This window comes from Scyliorhinus canicula, chromosome 15, assembly GCF_902713615.1.
Source record: "Scyliorhinus canicula chromosome 15, sScyCan1.1, whole genome shotgun sequence".
NCBI classification, from domain to species: Eukaryota; Metazoa; Chordata; class Chondrichthyes; order Carcharhiniformes; family Scyliorhinidae; genus Scyliorhinus; species Scyliorhinus canicula.
This window is the reverse complement of record NC_052160.1, coordinates 115,795,017-115,809,320: the sequence shown is the minus strand read 5'-3', so window position 1 is coordinate 115,809,320 and position 14,304 is coordinate 115,795,017.

Genomic DNA, 14,304 nt, shown 5'->3' with positions numbered 1-14,304 from the left:
CCCGACTATGTCATGGGCGCTGATTTCCTTGATCCTTAAACGGGACAAGGACCCCCTTCAGTGTGGATCATATAGGCCGATCTCGTTGCTAAATGTGGATGCCAAACTGTTGGCGAAGATCTTGGCCACAAAGATAGAGGACTGTGGGCCGGGGTTCATTCATGAGGAACAGATGGGGTTTGTGAAGGGAAGGCAGCTGAACACCAATATACGTAGGCTTCTGAATGTTATAATGATGCCGGCGGTTGAAGGGGAGGCAGAGATAGTGGTAGCATTAGACGCAGAGAAGGCCTTTGATAGGGTTGAGTGGGGGTACTTGTGGGAGGTGTTGGAAAGGTTTGGGTTCGGGGAGGGGTTTGTCAGTTGGGTGAGGCTGTTATATGAGGCCCCGATGGTGAGCGTAGCCACGAATAGGAGGAGATTGGAGTACTTTCGGTTGTACCAGAGGACGAGCAGCGCCGGCCCTAGGGTTGCTGGCGCCCCGGGCAAGCTGAATTTCGGCGCCCTTTGGGCGGGGCTGGAGGGCGGGGCCGGAGGGGGGGGCCAGAGGGGGGGGGAGGGGGGGCCGGAGGGGGGGGGGCCAGAGGGGGGGGGGGGCCGGAGGGGGGGGCGGAGGGGTGGCGGAGGGGGAGGCGGGGCCGGAGGGGGGGGCGGGGCCGGAGGGGGGGCGGGGCGGAGGGAGGGGGCGGGGGGCCGGAGGGGAGGGGGGGAGGCGGGGGGGACCGGGGGCCGGAGGGGGGGGCGCGGAGGGGGCCCGGGGGGGGGCGGAGGGGGCTCAAGGGGGGGGGCGGAGGGGGCCCGAGGGGGGGTGCGGAGGGGGCCCGAGGGGGGGGGCGGAGGGGGCCCGGGGGGGGGGGGGCAGAGGGGGCCCGAGGGGGGGGGGCCGGAGTGCCACCGGCGAGCCTGGATCCATCCGCCATGTTTGTGTGGGACGGCCTGAGGGAGGGCGGCCACTGCGCATGCGCTGGTTGGCACCGGCCCAACTGCGCATGCGCGGGACACGCACTCCTTGATGGCGCCCCCTAGCACATGGCGCCCCGGGCGACTGCCCGAGTTGCCGGTACCTTGAGGCGGCCCTGGGGATGAGACAGGGATGTCCCCTTTCCCCCTTGCTCTTTGCGTTGGCAATTGAGCCCCTGGCCATGGCGTTGAGGGAGTCGAGGAATTGGAGGAGTCTGGTGCGGGGTGGGGAGGAGCTCCGAGTGTCATTATACGCAGATGACTTGTTGCTATATGTGGCGGACCCAGTGGGGGGAATGCAGGAGGTGATGAAGAATCTTAGGGAATTTGGGGGCTTTTCTGGGTACAAGCTCAACCTGGGTAAGAGTGAGCTGTTCGTCGTGCACCCGGGAGATCAAGAAGAGGGGATTGGTAGGCTCCCACTGAAAAGGGCAGGGAGGAGCTTTCGGTACCTGGGAGTCCAGGTGGCTAGGAGCTGGGGGGCCCTTCACAAACTTAACCTCACTAGGCTGGTGGAACAAATGGAGGAGGAGTTTAAAAGATGGGATATGTTGCCGCTGTCGCTGGCGGGCAGGGTGCAGTCGGTCAAGATGACGGTGTTCCCGAGGTTTTTGTTCCTGTTCCGGTGCCTCCCCATCCTTATCCCAAAGGCCTTTTTTAGGAGGGTCAACAGAAGTATTACGGGATTTGTATGGGCGCATGGGACTCCGAGGGTGAGAAGGGTGTTTTTGGAGTGGGGCAGGGATGGGGGGGGGGCTGGCGTTGCCCAACCTCTGTGGGTACTATTGGGCTGCCAATGCAGCGATGGTGCGTAAGTGGGTAATGGACAGGGGAGGGGCAGCATGGAAGAGGATGGAGATGGCGTCCTGCATGGACACGAGACTGGAGGCGCTGGTAACGGCGCTGTTGCCGCTCCCTCCAACGAGGTATACCACGAGCCCGGTGGTGGCGGCTACCCTCAAAATTTGGGGGCAATGGAAACAGCAGAGGGGGGAGGTGGGGGGCTCGATGGAGTCCCCGATACGGGGGAACCACCGGTTTGTACCAGGGAGCATCGATGGCGGGTTTCTTGGCTGGCACAGGGTAGGTATTAGGAGGTTGAGGGACCTGTTTGTGGATGGGAGGTTTGCGAGCCTGGGTGAGTTAGAGGGAAAGTTTGGGCTCCCCCCGGGGAACATGTGTAGGTACATGCCGGTTAGGGCATTTGCCAGGCGGCAGGTGGAGGGGTTCCCTCTGCTGCCCCCACATGGGGTACGGGACAGGGTGCTCTCGGGGGTGTGGGTTGGAGGGGGGAGGATTTTGGACGTGTACCACGTCATGCAGGAGGTGGATGAGGCCTCGGTGGAGGAGCTGAAGGGTAAATGGGAAGAAGAGCTGGGTGAGGAGATTGAGGAGGGGACGTGGGCGGATGCCCTGGAAAGAGTGAAAATTCCTCCTCTTCCTGTGCGAGGCTTAGCCTCATACAGTTCAAGGTGCTACATAGGGCCCACATGACCAGGACGAGGATGAGTAGATTTTTCGGGGGCGAAGACAGGTGTGCTAGGTGCTCGGGGAGCCCAGCGAACCATGCCCATATGTTCTGGGCATGCCAAGCGCTGGGAGTAGCAAGGACGGTGTCGAGGGTGGTAGGATCCAGGGTCAAGCCAGGCTGGGGACTTGCAATTTTTGGGGTTGCAGTGGAGCCGCGGGTGCAGGAGGCAAAAGAGGCCGGTGTTCTGGCCTTTGCATCCCTAGTAGCCCGGTGGAGGATTTTGCTTCAATGGAAGGATGGGAGGCCCCCAAGCATGGAGGCCTGGATCAATGATATGGCGGGGTTCATCAAATTGGAGAGGGTGAAGTTTGCCCTGAGGGGATCAGTACAAGGGTTCTTTAGGCGGTGGCAGCCTTTCATTGACTTCCTGGCAGATATGTAGGAAAATAGGCCGGCAGCAGCAACCTGGGGGGGGGGGAGGGAGTGGGGGAGGGAGGGGGAAGGGAGGGGGAGGGGGGAGGGAGGGGGAGGGGGGAGGGAGGGAGGGGTTTGTTTCGGGGGAGGGGAGAAATGTGTATATGTGTTTATTGAATATGCCGGGTGCTTATCTATTTCTTCTTTTTGTCGTTACTGTGTGGGGGGGGGGGGGGGTTTGGTTTTGGGGGTTATTGTGTTTTTCCTTTTGTTGTTAATATTGTTTTCTTGTTGTTATTTTCTGTTTTTGATATTTTTTGAAAATCTCAATAAAAAGTATTTTAAAAAATAAATTAAAAATTACCACAAGACGAGAATGGTGGAACAATTGAGGCTTTATTGAACAAGATGTTGTGCCTCCTGTAGCTGGATCAGAATGGCTGCAGCATCGGAGAGCACACATTTTTATACGCCACCTGCTGGGCGGAGCCAGCAGGCAGGGATTTACCGTCGTACCTATAATATACGGGCAGTGCCGTAATACATATAATATACCACTAGTGGTGTTTACCACACTCAGCAAACTCAGTTGAGCGAGTCTCCCATTTTGTAATTCATGCTGCTCCAGTATCCAGGACAGGGATTACGAGGTGTTGACTAGTTTTGTGTTGGCAGTGTAGGTTGTAATGCTGAATCTGTTATATATTGTAAATGCGTGTTACACAAAGTTTGTAATTAACATTTAAGTTGTCAAAGACTAGAAGCAACTCGGAAAATGCTGGAAAATCTCAGCAAGTCTGGCAGCATCTGTAGGATGCTGCATCTTCCCTACAGATGCTGCCAGACTTGCTGAGATTTTCCAGCATTTTCCCTTTCGTTTCAGATTCCAGCATCTGCAGTAATTTGCTTTTAACTAGAAGCAACTCCACCTCATCTGCATTGTAAATTCCATCTTACTGTACACTTTTCTTTAAAAAGCCCAAGGTGACAATGGTTCTCTGTGGATGAAGCATAAATGGCTGAACTTAATTTGTAGCATACAGTGTGTGAATTGTCCACTCATATAAACCATTAGCTTTCAAAAAGAGAGCAAATAATAATTATAGCGAAATCAAATTATAGAAAAATATTTGCTGAACAAATTGAAAATAGGATTTTGTTCGTATCCATTTTGGTATAAGTATCTTCTTTTAGTAATAATGTAGGAAATGCATTTCTTATCTCCACATTCTTGTACTGTGCATGGACATTTACTTCCAATTTTAAGAATTATCAGCCACATTACTTCATATAATGATTGTCACACGAGTCTTTGTATGTAGAGAGCTTGAAACAAGAGGCTTTGCGTGCAAAGAGTTTGAAATGTAACCATAGAAACTCAGAGAGAAAAGGATGAGTTTATCCATTGAGCACAAGTTTTGTTTGCTCATCATCAGTCCGGCATGAGTAATCATGGAACCTTGGGAAAAGACAGTATTTGTTTTTATTTCGTTCTACTGTATTAATGTCTTTTTAAATATCAATGGCGGGATTTTCCACGTGCACCCCCCCCGTTGCATGTTTTGCAGTGAAATACACCGCTCACCATTGGTGCGATTATCTGGTCCCACCGATGTCTACAGTGGTTTGCGTGCCTCGCACCCGCCATTGCTGGGGAACCAGTCGCAGGGAAGTGGGGGGGGAGTGGCGCTGCCATCGGCGGAACGGAGGATCTCACTGCTGGGAAAGGCCAGAAAATTCAGTTCTTGATGTCTTTGAATATACAGAACAAACAGCACCATCTCTTTGACACGAGAGGGAAAGAATGGCCGGGATTTACCGTCCACCCCGCCTTGTGTTTTTCAGCAGTGGAGGCGGCCCGCCAGTGGGATCAATCGGTCCTGCCGTTGTTTTCCCGTTGACTGCACCATCCGTCACAGGGAAATCCCTGCGCTGGTGTGGGACCGGAATTTCCTGCCGCCGTGGACAGCCAATAAATCCCGCCCTATTTCTTCACACGTATGTTCTGCCTTTTTGAATGAAACAAGCAAAGGTATAATAAAAGTGTATCGAACATACAAATATACGAAATCGGAGCAGAAGTAGGTTATTCAGCCCCTCGAGCCTGCTCCGCCATTCAATAAGATCATGGCTGATGTGTGTGAGTTTCAAGTTCTACGGGCGCGATTCTCCGCCCCCCACGACGGGTCGGAGAATAGCGGGAGGGCCTTCCCAACATTTTTCCCGACCTCCCGCTATTCTCCCCCCCCCCCCACGGCCGCCCCACGACACGAATTCTTCCCTATCCGATGGGCCGATTTCCCAGGCCTTTATGGCCGTTTTCACGAATTTAAACACACCTGCTATCACAGATCGTGAAAACGGCCGCAAGGTGCCGTTCTGCACAACCATGCCACCGATTGGCACGGCCGCACTACGGCCGTGCCAAGGGTGGCATGGGCCCGCGATCAGTGGGCACCGATCGCGGGCAGCGGGTCCGATTCCCGCACACTCTTTGTCCCTCCGCCGCCCCGCAGGATCAGTCCGCGGGGCGGCTGAGGGGCATGACGGACCGCGCATGCGCGGGATTGACGCATATGCGCGATGACGTCATCCGCGCATGCACGGGTTGGAGCCGTCCAACCCGCGCATGCGCGGCTGATGTCATCGTGCGCGTCAGCCGCCGTGAGTCTTGCCGGCCGGGCTTAGCGAACGTTCGCTAAGCCCGCGCTGCCGTTCTTCCCGGGGCTGCGATGCTAGCCCCGACCGGGGGGGTGAATCGGGTCCCGGGAGGGGGCGCGGAGGCTGCCGTGAAACACGGCCGGTTTCACGGCAGCCTTTACGACTATCTGCATTTGCGGAGAATCGCGCCCTACATTTTTAACTACCCCTGATAACCTTTGATTTCCTTGCCTTACAAGAATCCATCTACCTCTGCCTTAAAAATATTCAGTGGCCCCACTTCCATTGCGTTCTGAGACAGTTCCAATCTCTCCAACTATCCTCATAGCTACAGTTCCTTATCCCTGGAATTAATCTTGTGAATCTCCTCTGGACTCTCTCCAGTGCCTTCACACCCTTCCTCAATTATGGCGCCCAGAACTGGATGCAGTACTCTAGAGAAGGCCAAACTAGTGTGTTATCCACGTTCAACATCACCCCCTTACTCTTGTACTCAATGCCTCAATTAATAAAGTCTCAAATACTAAACAGATTTATTATACCAATTTTAAGTGATTTCCAAAATATGCAAATGTGATGTGAGAAAAAACTCCTTCACACAGCCTGTGGTTCAGGTCTGAAACACACTGCCTGGAAGTGTGGTGGAGGTAGGTTCAACCTGAGTCATTCAAGAAGGCATTAGAATGTTACTTGAATAGAAACAATGTGCAAGGGGTACAGGTAAAAGGCAGACGAATGGCACTAAGTCATGATGTTCATTTGGAGAGCCAGTGCAGACCCGATCGGCCAAATAGCCTCCTTCTGCGCCATAGATCCATAGACAGTTACATCACCGAAGGAGGCCTTTCAGCCCATCGTGTCCATGCCGGTCAACAAAAATTTGACTACGCTCATCCCACTTTCCAGTGCTTGACCATAGTCCTGGATAACAAATAGGGCAATTTAAATTGTTAAAGAGCAAAATCAATTCCACCTTTTTTGCATTGTAGATTCCATTATACCATAACCTTTTCTTTAAAAATCCCAAGCCCATTTGTTTCTTTTAAATCAACTTTCTCAACCTTATCCACCTTATCTGTTTCCTTGCTGGAGCAGCTCTTCTAATGTTCAACTGTATGACTATTTTTCATGTGTGAGGCTGGCTATTTGGGGTTGATGGAGCTTATTTGACTTTAAGGTACATCACAGCCCTGTTCAGTCCTGCCTCACCCGATGATCACACATTGAGCACGATTTTGCGGGATCATTAGGTGTGGACATAATGACTTCAGTGGCCATAAAATATCACAAGAGGCCAAAAATGAGATTTGCGCCGGCGAGATTTCAGAACGCAATGTTTCCGGGCCTCCACGATGATGCGATCAGGTTCATCATACAAGAAGGATGGCGCAGTGACACAGTGGTTAGCATTGCTTTCTCACAACGTCAGAGATCTGGCTTCAATTCACTCGAACCCTGGGTTCGGTGGCTGTCTGTGTGGAGTTTGCATGTGTCTCCATGGGTTTCCTTTGGGTGCTTCGGTTTAGAACATAGAACATAGAACAGTACAGCACAGAACAGGCCCTTCGGCCCTCGATGTTGTGCCGAGCAATGATCACCCTACTTTAAACCCACGTAACCTGTATACCCGTAACCCAACAATCCCCCCATTAACCTTACACTACGGGCAATTTAGCATGGCCAATCCACCTAACCCGCACATCTTTGGACTGTGGGAGGAAACCGGAGCACCCGGAGGAAACCCACGCACACACAGGGAGGACGTGCAGACTCCACACAGACAGTGACCCAGCCAGGAATCGAACCTGGGACCCTGGAGCTGTGAAGCATTGATGCTAACCACCATGCTATCGTGAGGCCCGAGAGGTTTCCTCTCTCAGTCCAAAGATGTGCAAGCTAGAGGGATTGGCCATACTAAATTGCCCTTTAGTGTCCAAAAGATGTGCAGGCTAGGTGAATTGGAATGATCTCCAGAAGCCTCAGTGTCTTCTGGTGCTGTCAGACCTGGAAGCTCGCCACTGTCTGCATCATAGTGTTGAACCCCTCAGCCATGGTCCTCAGGGACCGAGCCATGCTTCGGAGTTCTGCAGTCATGGATCTGACTTCTTGGCCCAGGTTTTCCACTGTGGCACCACCCTTGCAGTGTTGGTCTGGGTGGCATGCAATGCCAGCAACATCTCCTGCGACTGAAGGCTTTGGGACTCCATTCGGCTTTGTGCTCACAGGAATGCCAATGACAACCCCTTCTGGCATTCCCAGCTCTGCTTTTGCATCTCTAGCAGGATGATGCTTGGAGGTCTGGTGCTGGAACCTGCATGATGGTGGCATGTGGATTCAAGGTAGCATTCCAGAGATTGACAGAAGGTTGGAGTGTTAAGAGGAGACAGTGGACATTTACCCTTGCAGATTGTAGTAGGTCATTCATTTTTTTTTCTACGTTGAACCCCCATCATCTTGATTAGGCTGTTGGCACTAACCAATGCTACCATTGTCTCCCAGGCTGGATTGATGACCTTCCGAGGAACGGAGGGGGGAGGGGGGGGGGGGGTTTGTGGGGAGCCTATTCCCAACCAGTGGGTAGATTGTTGCCACCTCCTCTCCATGGCATCCAGCAATCGAGTGAGGGTCCTCAGCGAGAATCAGGGAGCTGGACTTCGAGCTGATATCTTCATGGCTTGAATGAGATCTAGTGCTGTGGAGCCGTTTAAATGCAGCATCCCTTTGATCCCCAGTGCTGGTAAATCAGACGCTTTGTGCCTTTGACCTGGCGTTTTTCACATAGGGAAAACATATTTTACAAAGTGCTTAAAGATTGCAATCCGGATCATGCCACCGGGGCCAGCGGGATTCACACCGATTTTGTGCCGAAAATTACCCTTTTTGGGAAAATTACGCCCATTATCTTCATTGTATCACGTTAAGCTGCTTTAAAGATGATCCTAGCCCCCAAGTTGGTAATTTAGTTACACTGGACGTGATTGTTCCTTTCAGTCGTATGCATTGCTGAGCACTGTCATTAGCTTTAAACCAGTACAAGGTATACTTTCTGTTTTTTACTTTTTGCATTTCTCTCATCCAGTGAACATCCAGTCCTTTGGCAGAATGCTTGAGATTTTCTATTGAAATCAAATAGAGATTTTGACAAAGGACAAATGTTCATTTTTCAGACACAAATCTGAGCAGTTGAAATCTTTACGCAGGAACGCAGATTCGTCTAGTTATGCATACTAAGCAGCTAATACATAAATTCAGTCATCTGCCAAGTCCAGGACACCTCCGTCCTTTCAGTTCATTTTGTTCCAATCTGCAAATTTACTATCAACTTCCTTCATATCATAATCTTGTTACCTCTCTGAATTCTTAACTATTTATACCAGATTTTCCACAGACTCACCCTCAAAACTTTAGAAATCCAACCATCTGTTCCCATCCTGTCATCAACCCTTCTGTTCTAGGTTGTCCAACCAACTGCCTACGTCCTGGTTTGTGAATTTTTATGAATATCATCGCAGCTTTTCCTGAGTCTTAGCTGACTGGTGCTAAGTCCTTGCCTCTTCTGGAAGCCTCCCAACCTGGCTATATATTCTGCCATAAACTATCTTGCCAATGGTTCTGTGTTGTCTGACTGCCTTGTCCAACCAGTGCTATCATTTCTTCCAGCCAAACAATGGAAACGCCAAAATCATCATCGTCAGCCCCCACCACAAGATTCATGCTGTTGCCACTGATTCCAATCATTGACTTTGCTCTCAGGTTGAATTCATCTGTTTGTAAACATAGCGCCCAAGATGACCCCCAGCTGAGCATCCAACTCCCTCAAGAAGACTATATGCTTTCACTTCCAAAACATCACTCAGTTCTACCCCACCACAACCATAAGACCATAAGACACAAGAGCAGAATTAGGCCATTCGGCTCAAAAGGTCTGATCCATCATTCAATCATGGCTGATATTTTCTCATCCCCATTCTCCTATCTTCTCTCCATAACTCCTGTTCCCCTTATTAATCAAGAACCTATCCATCTCTATCTTAAAGAAACTCAGTGATTTGGCCTCCACACCCCTCTGTGACAAAGAGTTCCACAGATTCATCACCCTCTGGCTGAAGAAATTCCTCGTCTCAGTTTTAAAAGATCCTCCCTTCAGTCTGAGGCTGTGCCCTCGGGTTCTAGTTTTTCCTACTAGTGGAATCATCCTCTCCACAGCCATTCTATCTAAACCTCTCAGTATCCTGTAAGTCTCAATAAGATCCCCCCTCATCCTTTAAACTCCAACGAGTACAGACCCAGAGTCCACAAACGCTCCTCCCATTGCAAGCTCTTCATTCCAGGGATCATTCTTGTGGACCTCCTCTGGACTCTTTCCAAGGCCAGCACATCCTTCCTTAGATACAGGGCTGCGTTGCAGCCATGCAAACAGGCAAATATTTTCTTAGTGTATGTAAAAATTCTGCTTAATAGGGGTAGGGTGCACGTCATACACTGTGGAATGTATTTCCAGCATGTCATCCAGGTGTCAAGTTGATATTGTTTGTGGACTAGACGGCCCTTCTGGAAAAAATGCACAATTTCAGGCAATATTAATAACTGGTGGTGGGTTTACAGGTGGAGAGAAAGTTATAAATATTCCCTTCATATATCTTTTGCACAAATCTCTGCCTGAACAGTTGTCATTGTTATTAATTCAAATCTCTTTTGTGCAGTGCTGTTTCCTACCTGAACAATTGTACATTGATGGTCTCAACCAACAATTCCTTTCCTAGACTATTAGAAATATCACCATAGAAACCATATCCAACTAAAGGTTGCTGAATATTTTATGAAATTGCATTTATGATGAACTGAGCTGATGTCTAAAGGTTGATGATCATGAAAAGGAAAGGAACACTTCATGACTTATGAAATGTTAATATCCATTCATACACAATAATAGAAACATTGCAATATAATTCTTGCTTTATGACCACTGACTACTCCCAATCTTGCAATCATTTCCTTTTGCAAATTAGGGATAAATGAAAATTGTGAAAGAGAACATGTTGATGTGCCCGTGTCAAATATCAACTTGTGATAGGATCACGGTAGCACAGTGGTTAGCACTGTTGCTTCACAGCACCAGGGTCCAGATACCATTCCTGGCTTGGGTCACTGTCTGTGTGGAGTCTGCACGTTCTCCCCATGTCTGCGTGGGTTTCCACCGGGTGCTCCGGTTCCCTACCACAGATGTGCAGGTTAAGTGGTTTGGACACGCTAAATTGCCCATAGTGTCCAAGAAGGGGTTATTGGGTTACGGGGTAAGGTGGAAGTGAGGGCTTAAAGTGGACCGGTGCAGACTCGATGGGTCCAATGGCCCCTTTCTGGCCTGTATGTTCTATGATGTTTATGACAATTTCCATGGGGGGTGGGGTGTTTCATCTGACTGTAAGATCCTGCTGGTGGGAAGGGCCAGAATATCCCACCCGGGGTGTGTAAAGATATTAGTTTGTTGAGCCTGGAGGAAATGGCCCCTTCCTTCTGGCCCAACACGCAGCGATATAACAACAATTACCTCATGCTCAAACGTTACCCTTCCTTTTACCCTCTGATTTTCTTGAGGCCTTGGAATCCCAGGATTAAAATGTAAAACCCTGTAACAATGGGGCCTATGAATATTTTACTTACCAACCTGGGATCTAATATCAAGTGCTCACCTGCCCTTGACCCGTCTTTCCAGTCAAACAAGAAGTAAATGAGCGGATAGCAGCTTAGAGTCATCTTCAAATTAAAACGTCTTTTAACCTTCACCAGTTCCCAAAGCCATGGTTGTTGGGGGTTAAAATAGTTTCCTTCATCTTGATAATCGCTTCATTTGTATTTCAATGATGCGCCCAAGGGTGTGCTTGCTTGGAATTCTCTGGCCTTCAGTACTCAATATTATGTCCATTTAAAATAATTTCTCCTCACTAATTGGAGCAATGCGAATAAATAGGATTGGTGAGTAGAAAGAAAGCTCGAATGGAGCACGCTTACGCTACAGTCACATTTTCTCGCGCTCTTAAAATGAATTGATGGAAAATAACGAAAAGATGGTAAAATGGCCCATTTTAGCTTGTTAGGGTAATCAAGGAGATTTCCATGCAGCCAAAAAAAATCAAAATATGAGTATTTTAATGCTGATGCTGGAAATCTGATATAAAACAGAAAATTCTGGAAATACTCTGCAGATTAGACAGCACCTGTGGAGAGAAAAACAGAGTTAATGTTTCAGGTCAATGATCTTCCATCAGAACTGAGGAAATTTGGTGTAATTCAAGCACAGAGACTGCAAGAATGTTATAAAACAAGGTTAAACATTCCACCAGCATCACACTTCTCAAGTGAAAGCTTAACTTCAAGAAGCAAACTATTTACAGACAATATTCATGCACCCGTGCGCCAGATCTCTGCCCTATTCATGGCCTCAACTACTTGATGCAGTGACTCAAAAGTCTTGAACTGCTACTCCAGTACCTGGTTACAGTCAAGCTCTCCTGTCCCTTCATGAAGCTTCTCAGACTCAGGGGTGCTCACATTCTGTCTGACTAGATCTCCAATTTCCCTTCCTGGCTCTTTAGCCACCCTCATGAGTTTCAAGCTGCCCTATTCATGGCCTTGATTTCTGCCGCATTGCCATTCACAGTCCCGAGACTTCCCCCTGCTGCTTTCTCCATCGCTTCACGGCACTTGGCACTGCCCTTCATCTTGCCAAAGAACCTGCTCTCTTTATGGGGGGACCACCAGGTGCTGACCAGTTTGTTAGCTCGGTGCTCTCCCATACCATGCTTCCAGAGGACCCATTATACACTTTGAGAGTTGCTGTTTGGTAGCTAGACATATCACATGCTAACTGTTTACTGAGCAATTAAGTGCTCAGCAGGTTTAATTGAGCAATGATAGTTAGCATATTCAAGTTCACCCTGACGGCAGCAATCTCTTCATTTATCACCAATCGTGCGGCACGGTAGCACAGTGTTTAGCACCGTTGCTTCACAGCGCCAGGGTCCCAGGTTCAATTCCCAGCTTGGGTCACTGTCTGTGTGAAGTCTGCATGTTCTCCCTGTGACTGCGTGGGTTTCCTTTGGGTGCTCCAGTTCCCTCCCATAAATCCTGAAAGACGTGCTGTTAGATAAATTGGATATTCTGAATTCTACCTCTGTGTACCCGAACAGACACTGGAATGTGGCGACTAGGGGCTTTTCACAGTAACTTAATTGCAGTGTTAATGTAAGCCTACTTGTGACAATAAAGATTATTAATAATATGGACAAAGGTATGGATTGGGATGAGATCCACCATTTGCTCATGATGATCTTCTCAGCCCCTTTTCTAAACTGGCACTGCCAATATCACCGAGAAGATCTGCCCCCACATACAGTGCCTGCCTGGAGGGTCTCCTGGCTGCTTGTCTCATAATGGAAGAGGACCTCTCTCCCTTTCTCTCTCCTTCCATCTCCTGCACCAGGGTCTCCATTGGAGTATCAGCGAACCTCAGGGGATTCTGTCTGGTCTGTTGCACCTCAATTCCACTTCACTTTCTGCATAAACTCTTCTTTACTCACTTCCAGAACAAGAATGCATTTTACTTTTACGTGGGTGAAGGTTGACTTTAAGAGGTTCTAGCCTTGCACGAACATGAGACACCTGCTGGACAATGCAACCCCTCAACAACACATTTAGCACTGGGTTGTATGCCACTGTTATTTGAACTATCAGACAGCACAATGTTTGAGTGTTGCATGCATCACTGCTGTCATAAGGGGTTATTACTATCTGTGCGATATGTTAATTAAGCACAGAAGCGATGTAATGTCCCATGATCTTGCTTTTCCTCACGATAAGGAAGCCATTGTAGGGGGGAATTCGGTGGCCATTGTGTGACCATGTGAACTTTCTGCCCATTTCATTTTTGCTGACGAATCATGAGGAGAGATAAAGATGATGGATTCTCCCCCTGGATAAGAGCCCATACCCAGGAATTAGAAGACTTTCGTGGCGCAGCAAATGGGGGAAGGTGGCAGAGGGGGATAAATCATCGTCAACGGCCAATTTGCAGATGGAGCAGCTGATGAGTTTTATTAAGGAGGCATTTAGCCTCCAGTGCAAGGAGATGCAGGTGAACTGGTCGGTGGCGATTGAGGGTGCCTTCGCGGGTCCCAGGAATGAGTGGAGGTGCAGGGGTGAAGATCCAGGAAGCGGAGAAAGCAATATCTGATCAGAGTGCTAAGATGACAATGATGGAGGAGATGTGCAATGTGCCTGTGAGGGTGGACGACCAGGGAAATCGGTGAACACGATAGGACCTGCATATTGTGGTGCTGCCAGAGGGAGTGGAAGGAACGAGTGCTACCAGCCATGTGTCAAAGATATTCAGGAAGCTGGTAGATGAGAAGATATTGATGGATATGGTAAACCAAGTTGGAAAGTTCCTGCCCAACCTAATTGTTGCCAATGAGCCACTTTGTCAGCTGTTGCAGCAAGGCCATATCTCGTGCTGGGAGAAAGCACAAGAGGTCGTTTGAGGAAATCACAAATATACCAATATGGTTGTGTGTTCACATTTGTTTCTAGTTGGAACAATGTCACTTTAAGATTCTAATCACGTAATGCATTTATACTGTCATTGGCTATTTGTCAGGTAAACGGACAGTCTGTCCTAACCACCCGTAGTATAAATGCCTTTCCAATAAAGCTCTTGTTTTTTTTTACCTTTGTGATCTGTAAGCCTATCCTTTAAAAATACCACAGATATCACCAAATATTTTAGCTCACTTTGACCGAGA